Here is a 15158-nt window from a genome sequence, read left to right as displayed (position 1 = left end):
TTGTGTCATGCACACAATTTATTTGGAAATCATAAATCTACAGAATCACAGAATGGTCACGGTTGGAAGGGGCCCAAGGGGATCACCTAGTCCAACCCTCTGCTAAAGCAGCTTCACCTAGAGCAGGTGGCACAGAGACACGTCCAGGTGGGCTTTGAATGTCTCCAGAGAAGGAGACTCCACAGCCTCTCTGGGCAGCCTGTTCCAGTGCTCTGTCACCCTCAAGGCAAAGAAGTTCTTCCTCATATACAGGTAGACCTGCCTGTGTGGCAGTTTGTGCCAGTTGCCCCTTGTCCTGTCACTGGGCACCACTGAAAAGAGCCTGGCCCCATCCTCTTGACACTCAACCCTAAGATATTTACATTCATTGACAAGATCCCCCCTCAGCCGTCTCTTCCCCAGGCGACACAGGCCCAGCTCCCTCAGCCTTCCCTCACAGGGGAGATGCTCCAGTCCCCCCACCATCCCTGTAGTCTTCTGCTGAGCCCTCTCCAGTAGTTCCCTGTCTCCCTTGAACTGGGGAGCCCAGCACTGGACACAGCGCTCCAGATGTGGCCCCACCAGGGCAGAGCAGAGGGGCAGGATCACCTCCCTCGACCTGCTGGCCACGATCCTCCTAATGCCCCCCGGGATCCCACTGGCCGCCTTGGCCACCAGGGCACACCGCTGGCCCATGGGCAACTGGCCGCCCACCAGCACTCCCAGTCCCTTCCCCGCAGAGCTGCCCCCCAGCAGGTCACCCCTGGCCTGTGCTGGTGCTGGGGTTGTCCCTCCCCAGGTGCAGGACCTCAATTAAACTGAGATAAGGTCTTCATCAGCTAAAATTCTGGTACATTATGGGAAGTTTATGCAAAGTATACAAATGCTGTGGGTGAAATGGCAATATTTCTGATTCAGTTTGTGATGTATATTTTCTGTTAGGGTACACTCTCAGGGCCTTGTTAAAATTCCTAGGGGTCTGTCAGTTTATGTGCAAGTTTGCCCATGACTCTTCGTTAGTCTAGGTTACTTCACATGGAAGAGTGTATGAGTGCCTGTGGTACTACCTCCGCCTGCAAACAAAGGTCTTTGAATTTTGCTCATATATTTCTGGGAAGAACTGCAAACCCAGTTCTGTATCCTCAGACAACCAGGTTGTCTGAGGTAGAAAACCAAAATCAGAATTTGGTCTGGGCTTCTTAATAATTATTGAAGGAACCAAGTATCTAAGCTTATGTAGTTTTACAATTTTTTTGCTATTTCAGCTAGTTAGAGCCCTTTATTTTATAACATCAGGTTTACCATTAGACAATGTCCCTGGAAGTTCTTTACAACTACAGGTGCCAGTGGTGGGGTTGGAGACAGCCATGCCGCTGACTGAGGGCAGGCACAAGTTGCACAGATGCATGTAAGGGTTCCCATGTCTTGTGTGCTTCCATGTGGGACCACTAACTACACCAGCCAGTACGAAAGTCAAGATGCATTTGATCCCCTTAGCTCCACAGGTGACTATGCTCTATGTCACCTGTCAGGCTAAGGTCACAATGTGGCACTGCATCAGTGCCCTGTACCAGAGTGGGTGCAGGACGGGATCATGCAAGGTGGGCTGGAGCCTGGTGCTCTGTGGGACCATAAAGCATGTACCACCGTGCAAGGCCAGCTGCCCAGCTGCCGCAAAAGCACAGGAAGCCAAAGGCTCCTCTGCTTGCTTCCCTTCTTTTGGGGGTGCTAAAGCCCCTAAGTTGTTCTTATTCAGCATTGGCACCGTGTGCTTTCCACATACAATATGGTGCACCCAGCGCTAAGGATCAGTTACAAGTCACATTAGAAAAGAGGGAGAATTGTTTCGGCATCTTCCCAAAGTAAGTGCGCGCTTAGGATTTAACTTTGGTGCTTTAAATTGTTACAACATACCAGTTTGTCCCTTGTTTAATGTCACCAGAATAATCCAACAGTAATACTTTTCTGATTCAATTAATACCTTGTTTAAGCTGTAGTAAGAAAACAAGGGCATATATCTGTGTGTTAATATACATACATATCTACATGTGCAGGTGTATATGAATGCGCGTATGCATGCGTATGTTGTAATACATGTGCCTGTAAGTTTGGCCCAGAAGCAGCAGACCAGTTACGAGGGGCGTGAGGCTTTGTTTGCTGCCTGGTGGGAGCAAGCTCGGAGGCAGTTGCGTAACCTTATAGCTTGGCATGTATGGCCTCTGCTGCTGTGCAGATTATGTCTATTATGTAACTGCGTTTATACAGGAAGCTAACAGCATCTAACAAGCTAAAAATAAGCAGACTTCTATGACTTCAAAGGACAATATTTTAAACTTTGCTCATGCAGCTGCTCCTACTTCAACAATAAATGTGGTCCCTTCAGCAATTTATTTATTTTTTGACTAGGATGGTATTTTAACATGCTAGCAGCCTGTTTTCTCAGAGAGAGTCAGAGCTCCTTTCTCACTTTTCCATTACAGCAAGAAGTCTCCTGGCTTTTATTTAAGGTGTTCTCCAATATCTACGAGAAGCAAAGCAGCCCAGAGTATCAGTCCTGCTTTTTCTCCTCAAACAGTCTGACATTTGTGGGCAGCTTTTGGAAAAATGATGTTTGTTTCCATGCTAGTAATAACCTTCTCAGTCAATTAGACAGCAGATTAAGAACATTTTTTATATTGCTCCTTCAGATGCTTGGTTTCCAGGGCAGAACCAAAAGCATTTATTTTTTCCCTTTACTGAAATTGCTCCTCTCCTCAGCTTTGCGTCCATGCACCCTATGTGCTATGGAAACCCTACGGACCTGCCACCCCGCTCCTTGGCCGTGATGCAGGCAGTGGGTTGTGTACACAGAGGCAGCTGCATTTTCTCAAGCTGATGCTTGCATTCACCTTGTGTTGCTACCCTTGCCCCTATGTACAGCTGCTCATGCCTCTCCTCATAGAAAGTGGAACCGAGCTTCAATACAAGCATTTTAATGCCCAAGGAATCCAGCTCTCTATTTCTACACAGGATTCCCAATGGGAATGTTAAAACTCACACCAGGTATCGCCTCCCCCATGCTGGGCTGCCAGGTTTCCCTTATGTGGGAGAGAAAAAGCCCTGGTGTCAATGTTGATCTTCCTCCTGCCCCTCCTCACCCTCAGTGGGCTACAGTGGGATCCGGGGACAGGGGAGCACTGCCGCCAGGTGATATGCAAGCTAACCTTGGGGGGTCAGGGTGGAGGCAGGGCCAGTGCATGGCATTCTGCTGCTCTATCAAAGGTTCTTCTTCAAGCCTGGTGAAACTGAGACATGCACAAAGGTCCTGCAAAGTCCTTGAGTACCCACAATGGTAAGTGATGTTGATTGCATGGGGTTAATTAACACAAGTATGAACTGAAGCCATTCAGAAACTTTGGACTGCTCCACGGAGAAGAACTCTTTTCTTAAGTCTCAGCATCAAACCTTATTGCATGGAATTGGGACAAATAACATTTTTTCTAAACCTAGAAGTAGTGAGCACCAAGACATGCTCTCCCTGGGCCTCCGTAGGAATTCAGGTACTGATGCACCTTGATTTAGAAGGAGTAGTGATGTGTAAACACTGTTGTTGCAGTCATATCTCAGCAGCAATACTCAGCTCTGAGTATACTTGGATTAAAACCCAATAATAAACAGACCTGACTGCAGTGGAGATGCTAATTTGAGTGGTAGAGTTACCTCACTTCTGACAGAAAGTGCTTGATTTTTGATTTTCCAGAGTGAAATCTCCTGTTGCAATTTTGTTGTGATTTCTGCACTCTTAAAGTGGCACAACCTCATCTGAAGTAAGATGGTATATCTTTATCAATTTTCAGTAGCTGGAAAGCAGGCGTGAAATATTCATATTTGCTTTGTTCAACCTTGGAATTTTCCTTTTAGGCTGGCATTACTCCATTAGTTCCCAGCACCCAACAGCTGTTGCTAGGACGGTCAGCAGCAGTTCCTCAAAATATCCCCTCTGTGCTCCCAGCAAAGCAGGAGGTCCTGTGATGCCTGATGAGAGCTAGATGGAGAGACTGTGCTGGGGCATGGCCACTGAGCAAGGCTCATTAGGTTTGTTCAAAGCTTCCATCTATACATGAGGCTTACAGAGGTTTACATGACTCCCGGCTTAAAATAATTGCAATAATCCCTTAGACTGACAACACTGAATTGTTGTATTTCCTCCAACAATAACATTTACTTCTAATGTAATACTCAGCTAGTGGGGTGGGGGGGGGTGGGGGGAAATCAAATGTTTTGTTGTTGTTGTGTTACAGCTATTCTGTAGGAGTAGGAAGAAAGGAACGTCACCCAAATCTGCTGGGGCTGGGTACAAGCTGTAATCACTCCAGTGTGCATGTGGGTGTTTGCTCTGCACAGTTTGGGGGCAAGATCTTACCTTGGTGTAAATACAAAGTACTTCTGCTGGACTCGCAGGTGGTTAGTGGGAGGAGAGTCAGCTCCTTCCTATTGTGCAGGGTTAACCTTTTGTTTCATTTCTGTGAGAAGAATACGCTTAGAACATCAAACATCACTTATTCAGTCTTCAGTTAGGATTTACCATACACCTGAATCAGGAAAATGGACAGAGAAGAAAGCTACTTCTTAAGGCAATCAGTTCAATGCAATTTAAAATGCTATGAGGAATAAGAGTAAGTCAGCACTAATCTGTTGGTGTTTGCTCTTTTCTCTCACCCTCAGAGATTCAGGAAGAAAAAGGGTGGTAATGACATGCCATTTCTGGTCCAAAAATGCCCTCCATCCATGCAGCATGGATGAAGCATATGCTCAGGAGCTCCCAGAAGAGGGAGACCCCAAGCAGCTCTGGTGTCCTAAAACGGCTATGCTGTATTGTGGTTCTCTAAGCACATCTCCCAAATGTGGCTCTGCAGTGTGGGTGTTTGGAACTATTAGTAAAAGAGCAGTGTGGCAGGAAACCTGGGCATCCTGGGAGTCTGCTTAAGCCCACTCCTGAGCACAGTCTTCAAGTCTTGAGGCTTATGTACCCTCAAAGAATGTGAATCTTATTGCTTTGCACGTGGTATAACCCATATAATTTTCTAATATGCTATCGCATAAAGACAATGTGGTAACAATGTAGACCACCCAGGCTATTCCAGGACGGATGCCATTATGTTGATGTTATAGTATAAGCATCTGAAATACAGCTCCTAGTGCAAAGGCTACCCTTTTTGGAAAAGAAAGGTACTGCAAAACCTCTGGGCTTAAAACAGGGGGGAAATAGTGGTATGGAGCATGGAGAACCTTGCCAAGGCTGGAAAATGGCCAAAGAAGCTTTGCAATTATTTCAGTGTATGCCAGAAAATGACCCAGTCACTGGCATCAAGAGCATCAGGGAAGTATAAACTAAGCATAAAGGTTGATTTTATGGATGTTTCAGTGGGCCATTAAATCAGTCCATCAAACAATCTGCCTTTTTGCCAGGACTAAGCATGAGCCTAATCTCCCAGGCTGGACCACTCTTAGGTGTAATTGTCTATGGATGAGAGACATCTATGCAGCATGAAGTGGAGGATAATTAAATAAAATAAGGACAGAATCATAGTATAACAGAATGATCAGTGTTGGAAGGGACCTCTGGAGATCATCTAGTACAACCCTCTGCTAAAGCAGCTTCACCCAGAGCAGGTGTCACAGAGATACGTCCAGGTGGGCTTTGAATGTCTCCAGAGAAGGAGACCCCACAGCCTCTCTGGGCAGCCTGTCCCAGTGCTCTGTCACCCACAAGGTAAAGAAGTTCTTCCTCATATACAGGTAGACCTGCCTGTGTGGCAGTTTGTGCCCGTTGCCCCTTGCCTTGTCACTGGGCACCACTGAAAAGAGCCTGGCCCCATCCTCTTGACACTCAACCCTAAGATATTTGTAGGCATTGACAAGATCCCCCCTCAGCCGTCTCTTCCCCAGGCTACACAGGCCCAGCTCCCTCAGCCTTCCCTCACAGGGGAGATGCTCCAGTCCCCCCACCATCCCTGTAGCCCTCCGCTGGGCCCTCTCCAGTAGTTCCCTGTCTCCCTTGAACTGGGGAGCCCAGCACTGGACACAGCGCTCCAGATGTGGCCCCACCAGGGCAGAGCAGAGGGGCAGGATCACCTCCCTCGACCTGCTGGCCACGATCCTCCTAATGCCCCCCGGGATCCCACTGGCCGCCTTGGCCACCAGGGCACACCGCTGGCCCATGGGCAACTGGCCGCCCACCAGCACTCCCAGTCCCTTCCCCGCAGAGCTGCCCCCCAGCAGGTCACCCCTGGCCCGTGCTGGTGCTGGGGTTACAGGTGCAGGACCCCACACGGGCCTTTGTTGAACTCCACCAGGTCCCTCTCCACCCAGCTCTCCGGCCTGTCCAGGCCTGGCTGAATGGCAGCGCGGCCTCCTGGGGGATCAGCCGCTCCTCCCGGTTCTGTATCACCAGCAAACTGCTGAGGGTGCCTCTGTCCCCTCATCCAGGGCACCGAGGGAAAGGCTGGGCAGGACTGGACCCAGCACTGACCCCTGGGGAACACCACTCACTATATGCCTCCAGCTGGACTCTGAGCATTGTATAAAGTTTTGAATCTCGGGTAGAATAAGCTGTCAGTGTCACTGGGTCAGTCAGATGATCGTGAGCTGAGGTCTTGCTCCTTTTTTAGTATTCATTATGCTGCACATTCAGTCCCCTGCATTTACAAACATAACAGAGATGCCCTGCAGAATGTCATTGAAGCAAATCACTAAAGAATGCCCCTGTCTAAGAATCCCTCATCCATATGAGGGAAGGTAGAGGACGGTGGCAATTCATCCTCCCTTAGTATCCTCCTGGAGGCTGCTGCAGGCTCTGTGGCTCTTGGGGTCATCTCCTGGGTCACCAGCCTCTGAGCACATTGCCTCCAAATCCAGATCCAGCACAGAAAGCAAGGTTCGCTTCTCACAGCATGACTTCAGCTGGACAAAACCTGTTCCAGTCCATCAGACTTCTGAGTGTATCAGCTTTAGCTTTGCTCATAAAAAGTCAACAATAGGATTATTCTGTAAAAATCCAGGGGTTTTATTAGATCTCCATGGGTGTGAAAATTCTTGTTTCAAAAACCATGCACGTCTGTGATAAGGGTATTTGGCAATTGGCTTGTCTGTTGAGACAGCCTGGTTTAAGCCTATCAAGGTTGTGCTGCATCAATGTCATATTGTTGTTAAAATGTTAACCAGAAAGTAGAAAAGATCATTGTCTTTATTCACAATTTGTAATTTTTCTAATCCCTAACTATGAATAGTGTAGCGTTACGTGAGTAGGATTTTTGTTGCAAGATAAATGCCAAAGCTTGAAAGTGTGTTCCTCAGCTCTATATTAAGTGGGGGGAGAGGAACACAGGGTTTATATCCTCTGATGAATGCTTAGTTGTTTACATATCATTATAGCCAGTTATTCTTTTTCAGCAGTAGCCTGTGATCTGGTTCAAGTACTTCCCTCCATGTCTATTCAATTCAGAAATGTCTGTTTTAAGCTGATTTTGCTTAGTTTTAGCTACAGTTGTTTTCTGTCTAATAAAGACATATGTTTTCTACTTTCCCTCTGTTGGGAATTGCTGCCCACTGTGCATTTCCTCTGTCAGCTGGACACCACAATGGGCTGCCTCCGTGTTGCCTTGGTTTATACAGAAGAATATAATTAGCAGAAGGGGTGTAATGGGATGTATTCATTCTGGGTTTTGTCACCTAAGACATACAAATGAAAGAAATACCCAGCAAAAAGAGGAGAATTTTTTAGTATAGTGCAGTCCTGCACAACTGGAAACAAATTTGAGATATCTAGGGAAAGGGGAAAAAAAATGTTGAGCAGAGCTTGGACACACAACATCCTTTCTGCATGCTGCAAACAAGCGACTTCAGAGCCTGTTGCCAGCTAGAGCATGTGTGTGCTTGTGTGGTGGCTATCAAATGGAATAAAATCAGACGTCAGTAAACCTCAGTGGTTTACCTTCACACAGAGTATAAACCAGTAACCGTCTCCTTCTTAACAACAGAACAACTACAAATATCTTTCTGTGTTAAGTCCCCCATGACAAGTTTCTCTCAGGGCGGCAGGGTGGTCTGCCACTTCCCTGAAGTCTTTCATAACCTATAGTGATATTATTATTGTTATTATTGTTATTGTTGTTGTTATTATTATTATTACTATTATTACTATTTTTGTTTTCAGCTTGCCGGTACTGCCTTTCCCATGTGTCAGCTCAGAGGGTCTTGGGGCAGCAAATCGGTATGTCAAGCACACAGTAAAGCATAGGGCTAATTAAACCTGAGCCCTGCCCAAGGAGGGACATGCAGACCCACAGCGCAGGGCAGTGCTGGGCCTCCCCCCTTCCCACCAGCAGGCAGTCCCCATTGAGAGCAGCTGGGCACTGCTGGCCCTGCCTGCCCTAGGGTGAGATGCCATGAGGTGCCCCAGAACACTGGTGGCTGCTGGTGCGTGTCACTAGCACACTAGTGCCAAGTGACATAGGTCCTTCATGGGAAGTACACCCTGAAACCTGGGGTAAATCACCTGGGGGATGTGCCCAGCCCAGCTAGTGACACCTTCGTGAACCAGACTGTGACAGGCGTGGGAGCAGAGGGGCAGGATGGTGGTACAGCTCTCATGGGGGGAACTCAACAAGCTGCAGTTTAGAATCACATGCTGCAATATAAAAAAAAGAATAATTGTAGGGATTTGCCGCCCTCTGGCAGGATTTTCTTACAGCTCTGATTGATAATCTGTGAACTGCGAGAGCAGTGCTCAGCAACAATGCTCCAGCACAGCAGGGTCTCTGCGTTTCCCAGTTGGTTGTTGGCAAAGCGGAGCAGACTGCTGGGCACCGCTGCTGCAGCCTCCCTCCCTGCAGCTCTCCTGGGAAGCCAGAAGCACATGCTGGTCCCAGGCAGGGGCTGGTGTAAGGGGCAGAGCTACTGGGCTGGCAGGAGCACCCTGCCTCTCCTCTCCATCCCTCTGGGGTGATGGGGCAGCAAGCCTGACTCTCTAAAGCTGGTCCTTTCATTGGTTGTCTCCTCACGAGAGCAAGTCCCCACCTTCCAGCTTCAGCTGTACAGCCTTCTAGTGAGAAAATTCAGTTTGGCTTCTAATGCTGAAAAGCCCTGAACAGCTTTGCTGAGTTTAATTTCTAGGTATGGTATACACTTTCTGAGAGATACTCAGCAAATCCTGCTGAAGAAAAACAAGGAGGACTCAAATACAAATCCATTATCATCCCTGCTGGTTGGTTGAAAAGCACTGTGGGATTTCCCCAAGGTTTTGAATGCAGGGAGGTGCCTGGAATTAGAAAATGGGTAAGAATATCTCTCACTTACATATAAGCACGTAGGTTTTGCTGTATATATGGTTTCTTTTCTGCTCAATACACACATAACTGGCTGGGAACTTCTGACTAATGATTCTGCTCATAGCAGTGGCCACAGGCCTTAACATCAAAGTCCACATTGCACACTGCAGTGCTGTGTAGAGCTATTGGAGCTGGTCTGGAAGGTGCTAGCTCCATGTGGTAGTGCAGCCAGGCTAATAAATAGCTCCGAGCAAGCATGGATCTGCTTTCTTGCTGTCAAGAGTTGAACTTGTATCCCTTTATGGTACTGCACAATGACAATGAAATATGTGTCCTTGTTTAGAGCTATTTGGAGTATCTCTGGCTGGCACTGTACTAGACAGGTCAGGATGTTCATGAAGCTGTGAAAATGGTGATAAAAGCCAAGGTTTGATTGTATAGTTACCTATATATGGCTAGTTATTATTGCAAGAGCTTGAAGAATAAGGAAACCCTTCCTTCATCAACCTTTCCAATTGCAACAGCCACAGACACTAAGACACTCTGGGGCCCACTGAAGTGATGGCAACATTCTTGATGATTTCAGTAAGACCTGGACTGATGAGACAAGCAACAGTGGTTACACTGACTGTCACAGACTTACTTAGCTGGGAATCTTACCCCTTTCTTTGAGTTAGATTGTGCTCACTCTGCTTCTTCAGTGTCTGCATGGGGGATACCTTAGAAGTGGCTGATACCAATTCATATAGCTAGATATGGAAGAAGTTACTAATGCCTCTTCTGTTATGTTCTACAGACAAACTGGAAGGTCTGCCTAATAGTGTCTCTTAAGTCATGAAAGCATGGGTACCTGAAGATGGGACACTGTTATGGACTGTTCACTTTTCAGCCCCTGGCATGGCTGTGCATAGCACCCATCCAGACTTCCCTTGCTGTGAAACCAGCCTGACCACCAGTCTGGGAGAGCAAGCCGTCCATAGCTGCCTGGAACCACTGACAGACCTGCGGTTCCTGACGTATGATGTCGTACTGAACTTGAAAATATCCATATGATTGGAAGTCCATTAGCTAAAGCAAGAGGGCAGACACATCTCAGGAAGTGCCTGTTAGCGGTGGCCTACCCTAGAACTTCAGTTTGCAAACTCATCTGGAAAAAGACGGCTGTGACATGAACTGTTACATCCCAGCTAAAGGCTTCAGTGCCTTAGCTGTTGTAGTCTGAGAGCACTGGGGAGTTTGGTTGGCCCACAACTGGGATGCAAAAAATGTCTACAGAAGAAAATCCAGGAAACTCATAAGCAAAATGGAAGGGAGTATTTCAGCAAATGATGTTGAATATTTCACCAGAGTTTCCTCTGAAGAAAGTGCAAAAGCTTTTATGAAGGAAACAATTGAATTAGGAATGAAAAGCAGACCAAAGGGCCTGTGGGGATACTATTTATACCCTGACTGTCATAATTACCATTTCTGTGATCAGAACTACGCTGGTTCCAGCCCAGAGAGTGAAGTTTTGAAGAACAATGAACTTTCCTGGCTCTAGAACAGCAGTGCAGCCCTGTATCCTTCCATTGGCACTAAGAAACCCCTTGGAAACAGTCAAAAATATTTTGCACTTTTCTCACTTTTCTCAGTTTTGGTTGGATGAATCCATAAGGATTTCCTCCGTGACATCCCAAGATTATGCTTTGCCGATATTTGTGTATACTTGACTAGGTTATAGCGATGAACCTTTATTATTTGTCTTTATGGTAAGCTTTTGCTGGAACAGCGTGGGCTGCATTTATGCTTTAACCATGCTTGCAGATGGTACATGAGGATGGAAAACCTCCTACTTGGGCCAGCTCTGCGGGTTCATGTTAATTGTCCACATGCTTTAAAAAGCTCAGTGTACCAAAGAAAAAAAGCAGCCTCAAACACATTTTTTTTTTTTTTGCTTTAATTCATCACTGTGCCATACTTAAACATGCATTTGAATGGATTAAAAGGATTTCAGCAATTTTATGTAGTATGTAGGAGGCAGTTATTATGTTAATCCTCCCTGATGTACTTTCTTCTGCTCAGGTATGCAATCACTAACTAATCCCCTCATAGCTGCCCCTTTTATATAAGGGAAACTGAGGCGGGGATGTTAGCAACTTGCTTAGTGTTACATCAGAATGGGAAATTGAAACCAGCAGTCTTTCTGCATGCCCCTATCTCAAAAACTGAATTTAGTCCCATACCTACCTCGGACCAGTCAAATGGTACACCAGAACCAAGGAGTGCTGTTCACATCAGCTGAACACACACAAATATTTTCAAGATCAGTGCCTTACCCTAGTCCTTTATGTGATTCTGGATATCCTCCCAGAAACTGGATGAAGACAGTATGTTTCCTGTGAAAAAGCAGCCTAAACTATCTGTCAGAGCCCTGGCTTCATTCTCCCCGGTGGACAGTGACTACACTACCAACAGGTCTCAATTTCTGTGGTTCAGAGTTTAGCAAGTATGCTGTATTCACTTTTTAAAGCCAATGTTCAGTCTTTCAGCCCAGGTGCAGAGTCTGAAGCCAGGACTCTGTCTGGGAAGGAGCATTAGCTCCCTGTCCTCTTAGGTCCCACTACCCTCCTAAGCGCTGCCATCACCCACTACACTTCCCAGTAAGGGGTTATGTTTCTCTGTCTTGAAGGCAAATGCCTATTCTTAGGCATTAAAGGAGGTGCAGACACCTGCTTTGGTGGTTTGATGCAGCTTGCCCTTTAGAAGAGGACAGATGGACACCAATAACTGCCGCAGGCTGCTGTGCAACCCCTTTGCCATTTTATGCCCAGTTGCTGCCTCTTTTCCCCTTCAGGCAACTAACTCCTGTGATGTTTTTCTACTTTGGTTCTTGATGTTCTGTGGCCCTCGATCTCCCTTAAATCAATGATGATGTCTAGGGAGTCACTTGCGTATCAGTGGTCTTTCACATCCAGTGCTTGTGGCACAGTAATTGACTTGTTGCTGATCCATAATCACTGTTCACATTAAGGATAAACATCCAAGCATCAAATACTCTCTCCTTACAGCCCACAATATGAGGAAAAGGTACAGTGAAAGATATCTCTCTGAAACAAACCTAGAAAGAGCACGGAAATTGAAACTGAAATTCTTAAGGTTTGCCAAGTGTTGCATTTTCCCTTTCATTTAAGGTTGTACAATGCCAACACTCTCCCTCCTATAGTGTGTGCCTATTTTCAGTCATTTTTTTCTGAGGTTTCTATAAGAATCTGAGTGAGCTCCTAGGGAAAGCAGCAAGAACAATGCATGCCTGTGGAATCAAAGCTTTCAAATTGGAAAGGGACTGGAAAACAGCTGATTGACACAGCAAAATGGCTCTCTCCTTCCCCTTATCAGCAAAAACAGAACTGAGGAAAGGCTCTGGGGAGTTCTCATGTTAAAAATCCCACTTTAATGCAAAGTTTTTAGTTGCTTCTAGTAATGGATGAGATATAAAATAATTATATTTTGCATCAAAAGAAATTAAAATGCAATTCCTTCCCAGTGTTTGTTCACTTGCTTATTACCAACACCTCAGGAAGCACCTAAGTTTGCAACTTTTGTTTAATAATCTCTGTACTCTAGACAGCAAACCTGTAGCCACAATAAAATATTGCTCTTAGGGACCAGAACGAAAAAAAAATGTAGTCCAAGGGAAGTCACAGAACAAACCACTGGATTATTTTAGAAAGGCTGTGAAATGCTGAATTAGCCTGACAGTGCTGGCTTTACTCTTTTCTCTGTAGTAATATCTTATTAACACTATTGGAGAGAGTGCCCTGGGAGCTGCAGGCATTCTTGTTTGGGAAGACTGAACTGAACTTCTTCAGAGGTACACCTGTGCCTGATTTAAATGCAATGTGTAAGATCCTCATTTTATCCTATGAATAGACACTGTCTGATCACACCAGTTCTGAGCAGTTGGTACCAACAGAGCTGACTGTTTAACTTGCTGTCCCCCAGTCAGGATGACCATGGAACATGGTCAGTTCTTCCTGGCTCAACAAGGCCTTGTGAGGCTCACAGGCAACCAGCGGTAGGGACGGAAGCCAATGGCTAATACCAGACATTTCCTCACGATAGCTCCTCAATAGTTATCATCCTGGTCAGAATCCTTTCCAGCTGAATAAAGCACTAGGAAATCAAGTAGAGTCTGATTAGCACGTCAGTCAGACCAGCTTAGGTGTACCACTGGTGCCCAGCAATTTGTCAGGTTATTTATTCCTGTGTGCGAGCAAGTAAAATGAAGCAAGCTGTTGAGATCAAATGGAGAGTTTTTGTATTACATGGTATCAGACCTAGACACTGAAATCAGAGATTCATTTCTGGGGCTCCATCATGTCCTGGAGCTTTCAGACAGCCACACATCTAACTTTGTCATGAGAAAAGACTTTGCCCATAAATCTGTGTGAAATGGGTGTTGTGTGCTGCTTTTCTCCTGCAAGATAGTATAGAAAACCCAGCCAGCATGAGAATGAATGGCTGAAAGTAAGTGTTCATTTGTCCTCAGCAAATTCAATTACTTCAGCTAATTTTTTAAAATATTCAGCTGTGGTTTCTATCGGAGTCAAACAGGAGGGTGAACTTCCTTCCAACTCAGTCAAGTGACAAAGGCAAGGTCTGGAACATCTCCATCAACTCAGGACCCCCAGTCTTGTCACACAGCCATGCTATCATCACCTGTGTTTCTAGCATGCATCATGGCTTGTTTGTAGATCTACAGACTGTGGTGTTTTCTGGGGAGAGCAAGTTGCTAAAGTACTTTACACCTCAGTTGGGTTACATTTTCTGTATAAAACTTCCTAATAATCCTTTAAATTAGTCAGATTTAAGTTATCCTGGATGAATTCGTTAATGCAGGCTGCTTACATATTGCTTATTTTTCATAATGTGAAAGGTAAATGTAGAGTGATTAGTTTCACATCAGCTAAATTTTTTTTTTCTACCATGTACAGAGCAATTGGACAGAAGTTCAAAAATTAATTGATTCTGAATTAGGGCCCTACATTACCACTGTCACAGCAGCAGCTGAGCTGTTCAGCAGGCACCTTTGTTGGGACAATGCATGATGTGTGTTGGGACAATGCAAGAACCTGGAGGGCCTTGGCTTCTGGACAGATGCCTTGGAGGATCAAGGATTTATTGTGAGAAGAGAAGCATCAAATGAAGATCTGCAAATCATGGCAGAGACATTTGTCTGCCACTGTTACCAGGGTTATGAAGGAACTGACTGTGGGCAAGTTAAAGGTGCTAATGACCATCCAGGGAGCTCTGCAGACTGTCTCACCCAGAAGATTTGCAGTGATCTGCCTGCTTCCTTTGCCTCTGATGCATCCTCACTAATGACTGTCTTAGTCAAAGGGCTGGTTTCAGTCAGTTAAGGGGGATGGTAAAGCAGATCCAACAAAAAGCCTCACATGATCTACAGCTGGGGACTGGGAATGTCATGGTTCCAGACACAACCCAAACCCTGCAGCTGTGCCCTGAGGTTTAATGTCGATAAGGCATGGACAATGTGGCCCCCTGAGTCCAAAACACACAGGTCACAGAAATATGTCTGGCCCTTGATCCCGTCTGCCGAGGTTAGGCTGTTTAGGAGGCTAGAAGCCAGGTTTCTGCCCAGCTGACAGCCACAACCCAGACAGCAGAAGCCTACTACTACTGAAAAATGTAGCGTGAGGTTCACTTTTTCCCTTTGTAAAGAGAGGAAGTGTCTACCCATATCTGCCTCTTACTGGATGGCATACTGGATAGAGCATCCTCCCAGAAAATGAAAGATGAGGGGAGGTTTCTAGTTTCTTTTCCATTTGAGTGAGTTCAAGCCCATGATTTCCTCTTTCATGTCCTGCATGA

At 45.9% G+C, this 15158-nt stretch overlaps 1 pseudogene; it reads left to right on the top strand.

Annotated features, from left to right (window-relative positions):
- The first annotated feature begins 10143 nt into the window (after positions 1-10143).
- On the top strand, positions 10144-14686 carry LOC119148256 (annotated as a pseudogene).
- The last annotated feature ends 472 nt before the right edge of the window (positions 14687-15158 follow it).

The sequence above is a fragment of the Falco rusticolus genome, chromosome 5, assembly GCF_015220075.1.
Source record: "Falco rusticolus isolate bFalRus1 chromosome 5, bFalRus1.pri, whole genome shotgun sequence".
Classification (NCBI taxonomy): Eukaryota; Metazoa; Chordata; class Aves; order Falconiformes; family Falconidae; genus Falco; species Falco rusticolus.
The sequence above is the reverse complement of the archived record's forward strand: the minus strand, read 5'-3'. Positions and strand labels throughout refer to the sequence as shown.